Below are 15,127 nucleotides of genomic sequence, written 5' to 3' on the forward strand. Positions count from 1 at the left end.
GGGGGGGCAGTGAGCTAATTAGCATGTTGCTCTCTATACATGAGATGAAAGCAGCAGCACAGAATAAGCGAGATGGAGAGTCTGATATTTTGCTGTTGTTGCACGGATGCTGAGTGAGTATTTTAAAGTTTTCATATCACATGTCACATCACTTTAGTTCATTGATTCCATTCCTCCTTGGTTTGCTGTATAGCCCGGTGTCATTCCCAATGTAAGCAAACACCATCAGGATTTATATGCAAATGAATCAAGTGTATGAGATTCTGATTATATGTGTATCTTGAGTAAAAGTAGGACGATTTCTCTGTTTTATAGTCTACACACAAAACTAAGATCTAATTTTTTATTTAAAGCAGAACAGCCCCAACTATCTCTTCTGTTGTTAAAATACCATAACATATTGATTATTGCTGTCATAACAATGTTATCTATAACATTGGATTATTATTTGGATGTGGATACATAGACTTAAGCAAAGGTATAGAATAAACACCAGCAAAATTTAGCAGTGTTTTTTAAGTTAACAAGCTTATTATACAAGACACCTTTTTAACCTGACATTAGAAAGTGATGAATTTGTCTTTGGCATAAGCAAGGGGAAAGTACAGGAGCCTTTCTATCAGCCATCTGACAAGCAGTTTGCAACTGATAGGGAAAGGAAGCTCTATGCTTCAGCCAGCCTAATGAAAACTCTGGTCTTTCTATAGCACTTTCTCTTGCATTTGATTAAATCTAGTTTAAACCAGAGAAAGAGTATGACATTCAAGCTTTTATAAAGGAAATAGGTACCTGGATAAAGAAAACCAGCTCATGCCTAGTTTATATCAAGTTTAGGTGTTGCTGAAGGAAAATAAATCAGTATACGTATTTACGTACATTAAGATCATCCTCACGCTATTTATAAAAGGAAGATAGATAAAAGACAAATGGCTGCTTGACCACAACTTACAAGGTGAAACTTTAAAGAATACACAGATTAAATCTAATCTTCAAGACTGATAAACACCAAACTTCATAGTTTCACACTTAACATAACCCCTCTCCTCTAGGCATTTAACCAGAAGACATTTTGTAGAACACTACAAAGCTTTTTTTGGCCAGTCAATAAAAGAGTCAGATAAAAAAATCGAATGATTGCTGTTGTTGTTTAAAAATGCCACATTTTAATGTCATCCATTTACTGTGATTAAATATTTTCTGGAATTTATGTAATACTACATATACATTCACAGGCACGTTTATGTCGGGTAGTGGTTAAAAAAACTCTTAAGCAGCTGAAGATCTATGACTGTTTTAATAAGAGATAAACGTCGAAGGAGTCATTCTTACAAATGGACACGTTTTCCCTCTCTATAACGGATTCCATATTCTCCAACTGAAGCTTTTATTGATCATTGTTAATATCAAAAAGAATTACTGTACGCTGGGGAAACTCCTGTCATTCAGGTGCCTTGAGCTTGAGCTGTGACCAGTATGTAGCATCTCAGTCATCAACATGTTACATGCAAGCAAACGAAGAACAAGGCTTATTTTAAGGAGAAAGTGAAGGAATGGTGCAACAGGGAGAGAAGTGCAAGTTTGCTTTGCTGCTGAAAAAAGAGGTTTGAGAAGCAATTATTCAGAAGGAATGAATTAGAGAGGTTGTCTGTGTGTTTCACTTTGTCTTACTAGGTTCATGTAAGTGTGTATGTGCATATAAAGTGAGGTGTGGATTGAGCCTCTCCATTGAAGTCTGGGATTTCTGGAGAGGCACTCTGCGCGGTGTGTCTGAAGGCCATGTTCGGCCACAAAAGGAACGAATTAATGGAGTCATGATCAATGGAGATAGACACAAATGGATTTGCTTGTGCAGACACACACGTGCATGTATGCAAATGAACATTTGGAAATAAGGTTTAATTTATTCTCTTGAGAATAAAAAGATTTGTCCCGTGTTCCAGATATGTGTACACGTGTATTTGTGTTTGTGTGAGCAAGTGTGTAGAGGTGGCTTGTGAGTTGTTACAGAGCTGGGTCTGTATTTGTTGACAGAAAATGAAACAGGGAAACGAAAGTGTGTGTGTGTGTGTGTGTTTGTGTGTGTGTTTGTGTGTCTGTTTGTGTGTGTGTTTGTTACAGAAACCAAAAGCTTTCTTCACAACTGGATTAAGTGGAAACAAAAGTGCTCCTAAACACGTAGAGAAATTGAGTTGGCTGATAAAAGAAGCATCCACTCCTGGTCCCTGAAGGAACTTGAATTTCAAGTCATTGATACATTATGAAGCAGTAAGTGGTTTTACTCTTCCTCAAACCAGCACACAAACACATAAAATCGATTTAAAAGGTTTGCACACCCCAGTAAAATGCCATATTTTTGTGAAGCAAAAAAATTAGACCAATGTTAAATAATTTCGGAACCTTTGACCTTTGATTGAACCTGTAAACTGTACAACTCAATTGAAAAACACAGAAAAATGTTTTACGCTTAAAAAATAAACACATACAATGGTTTCATACATGTGCCCACCATAACTGGGGATGTGGCTGTGTCCAGAGTTACCCACCACATTCAAACTCATGGTAAATATTAATCAGTGGACGTTCAAACAAAACCTTCAAGATTCTACACGAAAGCTGAAGATGTAGAGGATCTTCAGTTCTCTGCATGACAGCAATCCAAAGCATACATTTAAATCCACAAAAGAATGTCTTCGCCAGAATGATATTAAAGTTTATAAAATTCCCAGCCATACCCAGACATGAATCAGACCGAAGATCTGTGGGGTGATCTGGAAATGGCTGTCCTCTTGGAAGATGCCGTCACAATCTGACAGATTTGGAGGATTGTGTGCAAACAGGACTGGATAAATATGGGCAAGTCAAGTTGTCTCCTACTCAAAGAGACTGAGTGCTGTAATAAATTCAAAATGTACCTAATACTTAAAGAGTGTGCACATTTATGCAAAATTACTTTAGTATTTATTTTTCCCCTTAATAAAATTATGATTGTTTTCAAATAAGTTGTGCAAGTTATAAGTCATAAAAAAGGTGGAAAAAGTTCTAAAATGATTCATCTTGGTCTGATTTTCTCACATCCCATGCACCTGACATTTTTACTGGGATGTGTACTCTTTATGTCTACTGTATGCATATGGCCCACCATTTACAAGCAATACCCTATATGCTGCCTCTAAATATCAGCGCAGACAAAAAGTCATCCATTTCTTTGTCCTTTTTTAGCTTATTTGGCACATCGAAAGAAGGCTTCTCTGAAAGCTAAGTGTGTGTTGTAGCAGAGAACAATCATTTAATTCAGTGATTTCATGTTTAAATTGAGATTCATGTGTGGGTACTTTTGAATCTGCTTGGCGTGGCAATTTTTTTCTGCATCACATGCTTTTCATATAAAGTTTGCCTCCCTTACCTGGCATGCATAAGTGAAGCTACAGATGCAGTTTATGTTTATGGTTGTTGATGTTTGACTTGTGTGTTGCTAAATAAAATCATCATGAAGAACCCTGAAAACTGCATTGTTCTGGTCACACTGAAAGACACTGCTTAGACAAAAAAACTGTAGACAGAAAGACACTGCTTTAAGGCATGTCTCCAGAGTTGCGTAGCAACAACTAACAAAAGATTTTAGCATGTGTCAAACACTTTTATTATTACATCATAACTCCTCCTCAAAGCTGGCATAAAACAGAGGGCCAGCACTCCACTCGTTCATAGGAAGGTCACACTCTATTCTGTTAAATGTGAGCTAAATCTGAAGTGTTGCTGATGAGTTTTATGTGTGATTTTATAAAAGCAAAAAGTAATTCCTGAGCAACTGGTGAAACTGTTGATCAGTGATTATTGAATCTTTTTTTCTATCTGCAGGGCTGCAAAAGATGAAATAAGATAACTTATAAGACAGAAAAGATTCTAAGTAGTGTGAGTAATGTCAACATTTATTTGGATTAGTGTGGCAGCTGTCAAATACTTTAGTAATCAAATATATTTTTTAGAATACTTCTTTGATTAATTGAGTAAGACATGTTAATCATTTCCAACTTTTTTTTCCTTAAGGTCCTTGTGCCCGTTCAAATAAATGCAAAAATCCTGGCCTGCCACCTACAGCCATTTAAGTAATTTATCATATTTATCTGACAGAAGCTATTTCCCAAACATTTTCTGTCATTAAAAACAAACATATGTATTCATATTGGTTTTGAATGCCTTTGCCAGAGATGAACTATCAGGATGTCAGCAGGATCAGTTTAAAGGCTTTTTTTTCGGTGTTCTGTCCACACAGTATGGTGGGTCTGGTTGCCGTGCAGTGTCAGAGATTTGCTCCACATGGGGAAACATTGACCATGTAGCACAATTGGTTTTATTAAATAAATGGTACGACATAACCAGTATTTCAGGCAGCAGACTGGACATACCATGACAATAATGAAGAGAGACAGAATTGGGAAAAACTAAAGGGTTAGTGGGGACTAGTGAAACCAGAACTGTGACAAACAGGACAAAATCAGAATCAGCTTTATTGCCAAGTTCATACATGCAAACAAGGAATTTGACTCCGGTACACTTTGCTCTCCGGGTTTTCTTTCTTTTTTTTTTTTTTAATGCGTAATAAGATATATTTATGCATATATCTTTATGTCCTTAAATACATATATACAAATATACACATATACAAAGGTGCATTTGCAACTTCAGTGTGCTGTTTTTTGGTACTCTATCAAAATAAATAGCTGCTGTTGGACAATAATCTAAATAGTCATAATAATATTACTTTGTAGTGTTACTAATAATGCAAAGAAAAGTAAAAACATTTTTAAAAGTATAAAAAGCCAGACATGAAGCAACAAATGTGTCTACCCCTCTCAAAACTATATATGTAGCAAATTTTAAAGAGGATTTCCAAAAAGCTATTTGCTAATTTTTTGTTCATGTAACTGTTTTTTCACCGACCTCCATGCATATATGTTGTGCACATATGCATGTGTGTGTGTCTGTATCTGTTTGTGTGTAAGTGTGCACATGAGGTCAGCAGTCTCCAACACGTTCTTCAGAGACAGAATAACCCACAAGCACATGTTTTTCCTGCAAAGGTGCAAGTGTGGCAGTTCATAATCCCACATTTTTGTCAGTGTTCTTTTGGAAACTCCTCCTGGATATTCTAAGCTGGCAGTCCAGTAACTTTCAATACCTTTATTAGAGTCAGCATCTTTAACTGGACTTGATATCCTCTCAAAGATTGTTATTCAGCTGTGTGTAAAAATGGCACTCAGGGTCACCGCATCATTAAAGGTCCTCATTCATTTTTATATTTTTCACTTCTGTGCTGGAGTTTTTGCATAATGATTTTGGACACTTCCTCTACTTGTTGCCCCAAAAAAGCCTGATTGAATATGTCCATGGGTAATGCTGTTCTCATGCCAAATAGTGATGGTTCACCATCTTGAGAATCATAAACACAAAGTAATTGCTGATGCCAAGCTATTGCGCGAAACTAATTCAGTTTACTGCAGAGTATGCAATAAACTGAATACTCTTTTGTTAGATGTAATCCATTTCCGGGATTGTGGTTCTTTTTCTCAGATCTTCTTTTTGTTATTCCTAATGTTTCTCCATCATACTCATTGTGTGACCAAAGTAACACAGTATGAAATGAACAAAGCTTTGAGTCAGTTTTTGACTCAAAGTCTTTTGTAATCAAGTCATTGGAGTCGCTCGGTGAATTGTTTCAACCATAATTTATAAAACACTAGTTCAGAAAACAAATGTCATCAAGAAACTCTTGATGAGACAAATTGGTTCAATTCCAACCTATTTATACGTGATCCATTTTAATCTAATTTTATTTTACATCAATCTAATGTATTCCACTACAATTCAATTACATTGTCATATTCACATCCAATTACATACACTCCGATTCAGTTTAGATATAATAAAAAACAGTCAAATTTTGTTGATCATTTCATCCCAGTAGTTAAAAAGGTATTTAAAGAAGCCCTGCTGAATCCATCAACTCATTCATACTGCCGCAACGCAACTCCAGCAGAACTAGGCTCATTATGACTGGACAAAGAGAGAACAGAAGCAGACCAGAACAGTCACAGAATCGTTGGTTCAGGTTTACAGGTTTTTGTTTTATGTGAAAGAAAAACAGCGTCAATGGCATCGAACCTCTTTTAAAGCCTTCATCCAAAAAAGAAACAATGAGTGAAACATAGAATACGAGATAAAAAAAAACAGATGTGTTTCACCCCAATTCACTCACTCAACTCAAAATATTTTTGGAAACAGCTTGCACACAAAAATTTTTGTTTAGTGCAGTACAGTAACATAAAAGTTATGAGTACACCAAACACAAAATCATCATGTCACATGACCCTTATCTGACTGGAAATGTATGTCAACTCAACATAATTATTTTTAATTACAGAACAAAATAATTTGTGCTTTTTGAGCATTTAAATCTTTGTCACATCAACAGGGAATGTTTAGTTCATATGACATAAAAATTACACTTTCACTAAGTGTTTATTGAACACAAACAAAATTATGTGTAATAAACTAATATTTTATGTACATAAATTGTTATTTTTAGGTTAAATGAACACAAACTTTTTCATTGTTCAGCTAAATCCAAATTTGCTCTCTACTCAAAATAATTTTGGAAACAGCTTGCACACAAAACCTTTGAGTACGGTAACATGAAAGTTATGAATGCAACCAACACAAATTAAATGTTTAATGTGACCCTTGTCTGACTGAGATTTCCGTCAGCTCAACACAGTTTTTTTCAGTCAAATGATAAAATAGTTTTTGTTTTACTAACATTGAATAGTATGTCATTTAAGTGGGAATATCTAGTGGACATAACACAAACCTTTTGAGCCATTATATATAAATGTATTAATATCTCTTCAACACAAACACATTGATTTCACTAAACAGAATTCTTATAGTCAGCCTAACATTAATGTATTCAGTCTGCAACAAGTATTTTTGTTTTGTGCAATTAACAATATTTTGCTCTATGATGGCGCATTTGGGATTGTACCTTTGAACCAAATTGTTCATGTTGTTTAAGGCATTTTATTGTGTACGTTAAGCTTAAAAAACTTTGGTTTTACAACACAATCAAATCAGTGTTCTAGACACAAAAGAAATTGCTACAAAATAACTTTTTTTGTCATGCTCAATGTAATATTACAATTAAGTCAATCTTACACATTTAGTTGAACTTGTTTAGAGGATATTTTCTGCCATTTGGACCCATGTCTTTTTAGTGGTGTTACATATAAACTATTCAATTGTTTTAAAAAGTTTTACAATTAATTTATGGCCAATATATTTCATGCTTTCTACACTAAATATCTAATATTTACACCAGAACTATTAATGGTTTTTGAGGACACAAAATATTTGTGTTTTTAAACTAAACTTTATTTAATGAAGTGTAAAAACTATTATAGGCAATTTAATAACTCCAATTCAAGTGTATATACTCAAAACTTAATGTGAACTACTGTTCTGAACATACACCAACTACTAAAAGCATTATGTTAATACTGCTAGCAATTCACTTATCTAAAGTAACTCTTAAAACATTTTGGAAACACCTCAAAATTAAATATATATTACAGAAATGGACACATTAACAGTTCTATAGAAGGAAATAAATTGTTATATATCAGAACATTTAGTTGTTTATACAAACTCCCATGTTATCTCTACATTCTCACTACTAATCTATAATTATGTAATAAAAATTAAAAAAAACATTAGGCCACTATATTCTAAATTGTATCTATTTTATTTAGCAGACTGTAACAACAATATAACACCACAATGATGGAAATAAACAACAAACATAAATATCTGTGCGCTCTGCTTAACAAAAAGCTAAACAATAAAGATTCTAATTAAAACAAACCCAAAAATAAGAAAATATAGAAAAAAGAAAATTATGGCACAATATGGGACAAATTCCTAAGTGAACGCGCACAGGTTGACCAGCGCTAGTATTGTCTTTTTTTTTGGTAATTAAGAAAGTATAATTGTTTTGTGTATTAATTAGTCTAGCCAAGGACAACTAAAAAAGGATGAGTCCTTGCATTGACCAGGCTTGGGAGATAATTAAACTATTATGACTACCATTTTACACCAAAACATTTAGCAAAATCTGACTTTAATTAGTATTACAAAAATATACTACCTGTTTGCATCTGATGTAATCAACACCCAGAATGCATTGTGCCATCCAAATTCTCTCCATCTTTTTCTTGGAAGCTAGCAACCAATTGGATACCAAACAGCCAATCAGGTTTACCTTCTCTGAGCCGGCGATTGACTGATTTTTGCGGCACACTGTAAAGCTGCGACAAGCTGAGCGAGAGCGGAGTTAAAAGTAGACTCTCAGAGTTAGAAGTGAGCGAGCACGGAAAAGGAGTTGTGCACAGGCACTGAGTGGCAAGTGCAGAAATAGAATTTTAATAGAGAGCGGACAACTAATTTTTGTTAGCTCCAATGTATATTTTCTCTTCACAATACAATATGTGCTTTTACAAAAGTGTGCACGCTAATGAATGTGTCACACATATTGGGCCATAGAAAATAAGACCTGTTTGTCTGAAACAATTACCCAACTTAAGCTGATCAGAACGCACATGTACGGATTAGAGGCTGACATTTTTTCGGGAGTCCCACGGGTCACGGGATTCCCACGGGAAACCCGCGGGACGGGAGACAGCATCAGTAAAGACCACGTGACTGGGACGGTACAGGATAAAAAATGAACGGGAGCAGACAGGAGCGGGAGCTAACTAATAGGAGGGAAAATAAACTAGGATCAATTGTCCTTGGAAATGTAAAACTGAGACTTTAAGAAAAAAAAACTTGGATCGACGCCGCCATTGTGTAGTTTTTTTTCAAGAAGCCTATACTATAATGTAAGTCAAATGAACTACACGACCCACAAGCCAACAGTGCTTCTGCTCGATGTTTTCCACCTGCGTTCAGGATGGAGGGAGCAAACGCAGGTGGAGAACTGGACGTGGTAAAATTGGATTTGTAACGTAAAGTCAGAAATAAGGACTTATCTATTAAACTCATAGAGCTGACAGGAAAGTCGCAAATATTACCGAACTTCAGGAGAGTTGAATGTAGCGGTGTTAACACGCAGTCTGCTGCTTGTAAAACGTGTTTAGTTGTAATCAAGTTCACCAGTGATTAAGGGACACTTGTAAAACAGATTCTGGATTAAATCAACCCTGCATCTCTTCATTCGTCAAACCAAAAGTACCATCATGTGTCAAGTCTCATCTGACCAACAAAATTGCTGCATGTGCGCTAAAGATTTAAGAGGTAAGGTACGGAAGCCCGTGAGGGGACATGGGGAAATTTATTTCTTTTGCGTTCCCACGCAATACTTTTGCGTTCGGCATTTTGGAACAGCAGCACAGATGACAAACTGCTCATAAAACAAACAGCACTGATATGTGATTGATATGGTTTATTTGTCATATGCAGGTTAACACGCAGTAAACAATGCGATAAAATGCTTAGGATAAGAAGAACCGTTCAAATCACGATAAAAACAAAAACACTAATGGCGTACAAAAAAAAGTGCACATCATGCAGCAGTAATAAGGAAATAAAGTGTCACAGATGTGGTTTCGTGCAGCATTATTGTTCAGTAGTTTGTTTGACAGCTTGTGGATAAAAACTGTCTTTTAGTCTGATTGAAGATAATTTTATTTAAGGCTGATTTCAAAATAAAACTCAATAAATCTCAAAACGGGTGTAGTGTTTGTTTCAATTTTGCAGTTATCTGGTTTGGAAACTATCCCACAAAGTATTGCGAAATAACGCAAAGACTATTGCGTGGGGACACAAAAGAGAAAACATTCCCCATGTCCCCTCGCGGACTCCGTATAGAAAGGCTTCATCAAGGGAAGATATTAAATAAATATGTTGTGAAATAGGAAAAAATTGAATGTACCATTAAATGTACAATTTATTTAATACATCATTAAATATTAAGTGTACCACTAATTACGTCATGTCGTCGTTAAAATTATACTTAATTATTCAGTGGCACATTTAATTTCATAATAGTCCATTTCATGATATAATGGTACATTTATTGTTTCTAATGATGTATTAAATAAATAAATGGTACCTTTAATTTAATGGCACATTTAATGTTACATTTCTTTCATGTTACATTTACTTCACTTATGGGACATTCACAACATTTATTTATTTAATGATGATTTTATTGTATTAATTTTGTCCAGTTTGACCCTCCATTCTTGATGCCTGTATAGGAGGTCATGTCAGAATTTGAATCAGGTGTTCTGGAGCAGACACACGTCTAAAGCTTGCAGGGAAGGGGTCCCTGAGGACCAGGGCTGTGAACCATTGAGGTACAGTTTCTAAATTGTGAAGGTAATGCCTTTTTGACCTTTTGTTCAACAAGTACAGTTCTCTTACTAGGTGCATTTTTCTTTCGTTTCAGCAACTTGAAACATAAAAGTAATGTCATTGTTCAAAGGAAACAATCACTTAATAAATAAGTAAAATACAACTATGTACATTTTGTTTATTCAACTAAGATAGGCATGGTCTGTTTCCTTGTTTCATATTTTATTATTTCTTCATTATTATTCTTTTTACTTTAACTGGCCTTTACTACAACTAAAAGCAGGGACCTAACTGGTCCTTCAAAGAAACAAATTGCCAAAAGACTAAATGAAGAAAACAAAAATGGGAGTGGCACAGGAGTGGGAGTCGTTCTGAATGGGAGCGGGACGGGAGTGGGAGTCAATTTACCAGGAGTGGGACGGGACAGGATTTTTTTCGTTATGCTGGCCTGGGATTGGGATGGGACAAGACATTTTTCTGTGGGAGCGGGATGGGACAGGAGAGAAAATCCACTCCCGTGTCACCCTCTAGTACAGATACATAATGCCTACTGTGGGTCTTCATGAGTCTGCAACAGATGAACATTACTATCCACCAAGACACATATCTGCTACAATCTACAGTCACTTTTTTCTCTGATGGACAAATTATGTAAAGTAACACTCAAAAACATCTTACTTGCTTATTTAAACTTTGTTTGATCAAGGATCAACTGGATTGGTTAAGGTGTCTTGAAGACGTTTCGTCCCTCATCGGAAGAGCTTCTATTTCGTATAGGCTTCGCCCTTTAAGGCTATCGCTAGTGGGTTTATCCCTTCGCGCGCAGCACAGCACTGAAAACTTTAGTCCACGCCCACCTGCTGTATGGGCCCCACCCCGGTCCGTATAAATTACGGTGAGACCGGACAAACGGCTCCCATTTTTCTTCAGCGAACAGCTTAACAGCACTAATTACAAGAAGAACCATGGCTAACGTCGGCACTATCCGCCTTTGCCCAGCTTGCAACACAGGCTACATACATCATGACCTACGACCTGCATGCCATCTGCGAGGGCTGCCTCGGTCCAGATCATGCAAGCCTGGCCTTGACCCCGCGGTCCACCTGCCCTTCCTGCAGGCGTCTGCCTCAGGAGGAGAAGCAGCGGCGTCTAGCCATTTTCTCCCCGCTAGAAGGGGAATTCCCCATAGCGGACCAATGCTCCCTTGATGAGGCATTGGACATCTTTGGTGTTGGGCGGGAATCGGACGATTCCTCCCCAGAGACAGCAACTGATGTCTCCACTCCCTTCCTCTGGACGGAGGACGCGGAGACAGATACTAAATCAGTCCAGGCTCAGGGCCTCCCGATGTCGGCGACCACCCCCTTTCTGGCGATGGGCGCACTTGTTAGCGCGCTGCCGGACATCATTGCTAAAGTAGCTGAGGCTAAAGGTGTCCCTGTTCCCGCGCCTCTAGCCAGGCTGCCGACTGATGACCTGGCGGGAAAATTCGCCCCGGCTCATTCGACTCGCCGAGATCCGGTTTGGCCCCGTTTTCCGGCGGTAACGACTTACCTGTCGGGAGCGGCGGCCGAGCCGCTACAGCTGAAGGCACCGGTCTCCACCTTCACACCCATCACAAGGGTGGAGGCACTGACGGATCAGGGGTTTCCCCCAGTTCCCGCTCTAGAGCCCAGTCTGTCGGCGGTTTTCGGGGTTAGGTCGGCCCGGCGCGTCGGACGACGGCCTGTGCCCCCCTCCTCCAGCGATCAGATCACGGCCAGGCTGACTGATCGCTCTCACCAGTGTGCCGCTCAGGTCGCTGCAGCGACCAACAACACCGCCTTCCTGGCCTACGCCATCTCTAAGAAGGCTTGGGAGATGGAGCTGCCTCCGGAGGATGTGGAGGAATTTTGCAACCTAGCAGACACCATCCTCAACCTCTGTGCGGCGTCGGCTGTGTGCTCCTCCCGAAAAAAAGGACCGATCAGTCCGGACAGACTGTTCGGTCCTCATTTCCAGTCCTTGCTGAGCCAGATGCAAACCTCTCAAGAGGAACTTGAGCGGGTCAGGAGACATGGCTTCCGGTCATCCCACACCACCGGCCGCTGGCGGGACCGCCGTGATCAGCGTCAGCAGCAGAGACGCTCCGCGGCCGCAGCTCCCCAAGTTCCTCCGCCCACTGCTCCGTCTACTCGGCCGCAGCAGCAGCGCAGAGGTCGGCAGTTGGCGCGCGCCTGGTCCAACCCTCCGCAGGAGCCACGGCGGAGATTTAAAAAATGAATGGGGGGGGGGGGGGGATGTGTGTAAAACTACTGATTGTTTTGAAATAAAACATACATTTCTCTAAGAGCAATTTTCCGTTTTATTCCAGCTCAGCCAGATTGTACGATCTCGCTGTGTTTCCCTCACACACATTCCCCACTCCTAATGAGACGGCCCCTTTTAAACGGCCGTTTAAGGGGCTCCACGATCTCACAGTTTCTAAGCATGACTCCACGAGAGCATCCTATGCTGCTCCGGTAGAGCTCCGCTCGCTGCCTTCTCCCTCCTGTCCTCCCCAACTGTCAGTGGGTGAGATCACAGAGGATGCACAACAGCAGCTCCCCACGAAGCGGCGCATCAGTGATGCCCCCACTCAACACCGAGCTGCGAGCCTGGGTGAATATTCCCCTGGTGAGGCTGGTTTACAGCCCTTTCGATCCGAGCCCCCCATGGGTTACCTCCGATCAGAATCCGAGTCGGGTAACGGCGGAAGGGGCTTTAGCCTGGTTCGTATTCATGAGCACCACGGCACCACAGATAAATGCGCGCCCACTCTCAGAGCACTACTCAGAGTGGCGTATGTTCCCTGGACAGGTGGATGGACAGACTGATCAGCAGAGGTTACACGCTGCAGTTCCTGTCTCCACCCCCACCGTTCAGAGGGATTTTGGAGACAGTCCTGTCCTCCCCGGAGCAGAGCTCCGTTCTCTTGTCAGAACTGCAGGAACTCCTGATAAAAAACGTCATTTCCAGGGTTCCTCGCGGAGAGGAAAACACGGGGTTTTATTCCCGGTATTTTCTGGTTCCCAAGAAAACAGGAGGTATGAGACCGATTCTCAATCTGTCCCTGTTCAACAAAGCGATCATGGAGAGACGTTTCCACGTGCTGACAGTCAGACAGGTGATGGAAAACGTTTACCAGAACGACTGGTTCACCTCCATAGATCTGAAGGATGCTTATTTTCACATCCCCATCATCCCGAAACACCGCAAATATCTGCGTTTCGCTTATCAGGGGATCTCATATCAATACAACCGCCTGCCGTTCGGTTACTCTCTCGCCCCACGCACGTTCTCCAAATGTGTGGAGACGGCGTTGCAGCCGCTGCGCTCGGCAGGGATGAAAATCTTCTTTTATCTGGACGACCTGCTTTTGCTGGCTCGGTCCAGAAAGGAGGCAGCAGTACAGACAAAGAAGCTGGCCGCACATCTGACAATTCTGGGTTTTTCAATAAACTGGAAAAAAAGTTCTGTTTTCCCATCCCGGATGATCATTTATCTGGGGGTGGAGCTAAACTCAGCCACAATGAGAGCCCGGGTCTCACAGCCGAGAACAGACGCGCTGTCAGCGCTTCTTCTCCGTGTCAAACATCACAGCGTAGTGACAGCTCTGTCATTATGCGATTACTGGGAATGACGTCAGCGGCTCACGTGGTTGTTCCGCTGGGTCTGCTTCATATGAGACATCTTCAGAGATGGTTCATCCGCCTGCGCATAGATCCTGTGCATCAGAAGAGGCGGATGATCTCAGTCCCTCCTTCAGTGGGACCCGACCTGGCCCACTGGGGAAATCTCCGCACCCTGTCAGAGGGAGTTCCCCTCAGCAGACCAGCGTCACACGTCTCAGTGTTCACAGACGCATCCCTGTCGGGATGGGGAGGAACGTGTCAGTCTCAGGCGGTGGGAGCACAGTGGCCAGACCACATGTCTCTCCACATAAACGTGCTGGAGCTTCTCACGGTTCCTCACAGTTGCTCCTCTGCTGCGGGATCAGCATGTTCTGATCCACACAGACAACAGAGTGGCAGCAGCCTACGTAAATCGCCAGGGAGGTGTGCGCTCGGCTCAGCTGTTAAACATTTCCAGGCGGCTGCTGTGCTGGGCGCGCATGAACCTGCTCTCCATCAGAGCAGTGTACATCCCCGGCGTCCTGAACAGAGGAGCGGACATCATGTCCAGAGGAGGTCCTCGTCCCGGGGACTGGAGTCTCCACCCCGAGCTGATTGTTCAGATCTGGAGCAGATTTGGGAAAGCAGCAGTGGATCTTTTCGCCACATGGGAGAACACACAATGTCAGCTGTGGTTCTCACTGAGCCCGTGGGAGGATCCACCGTTAGGAGTGGACGCCTTTGCTCACAGCCCGTGGCCGAAAACGCTCCTTTATGCCTTTCCACCAGTTCCGCTGATCCCGCGGCTCCTGGACCGAATCCGAGAGGAACAGCTCTCAGTGATTCTTGTAGCCCCCGAGCGCAAAATCGCGCCATGGTTTCCGAGCCTGCAGCAGCTGGTGTCAGGTCGCCCGTGGCAGCTGCCGTGGAGAGAGGATGCACTCCTCCAGGCGGGAGGGGCGATCAGGACCCAGAGTTAGGTCAACGTCTCTGGGTCTGGCCGCTGAACGGGAGCGCTTAGTAAGGCTGGGCCTCCCGCACAATGTGGTGCACCCGATTCAGGGTGCACGAGCCCCCTCTACCAC

The 15,127-nt window shown here is 41.1% G+C and overlaps 1 protein-coding gene across 1 annotated transcript in view; it reads left to right on the forward strand.

The window, feature by feature from the left end:
- camkvl (CaM kinase-like vesicle-associated, like) overlaps positions 1 to 15,127 on the forward strand; it is an 86,465-nt gene that overhangs the window by 24,067 nt on the left and 47,271 nt on the right. The window lies entirely within an intron of this gene.

This window comes from Girardinichthys multiradiatus, chromosome 1 (assembly GCF_021462225.1).
Source record: "Girardinichthys multiradiatus isolate DD_20200921_A chromosome 1, DD_fGirMul_XY1, whole genome shotgun sequence".
NCBI lineage: Eukaryota > Metazoa > Chordata > Actinopteri > Cyprinodontiformes > Goodeidae > Girardinichthys > Girardinichthys multiradiatus.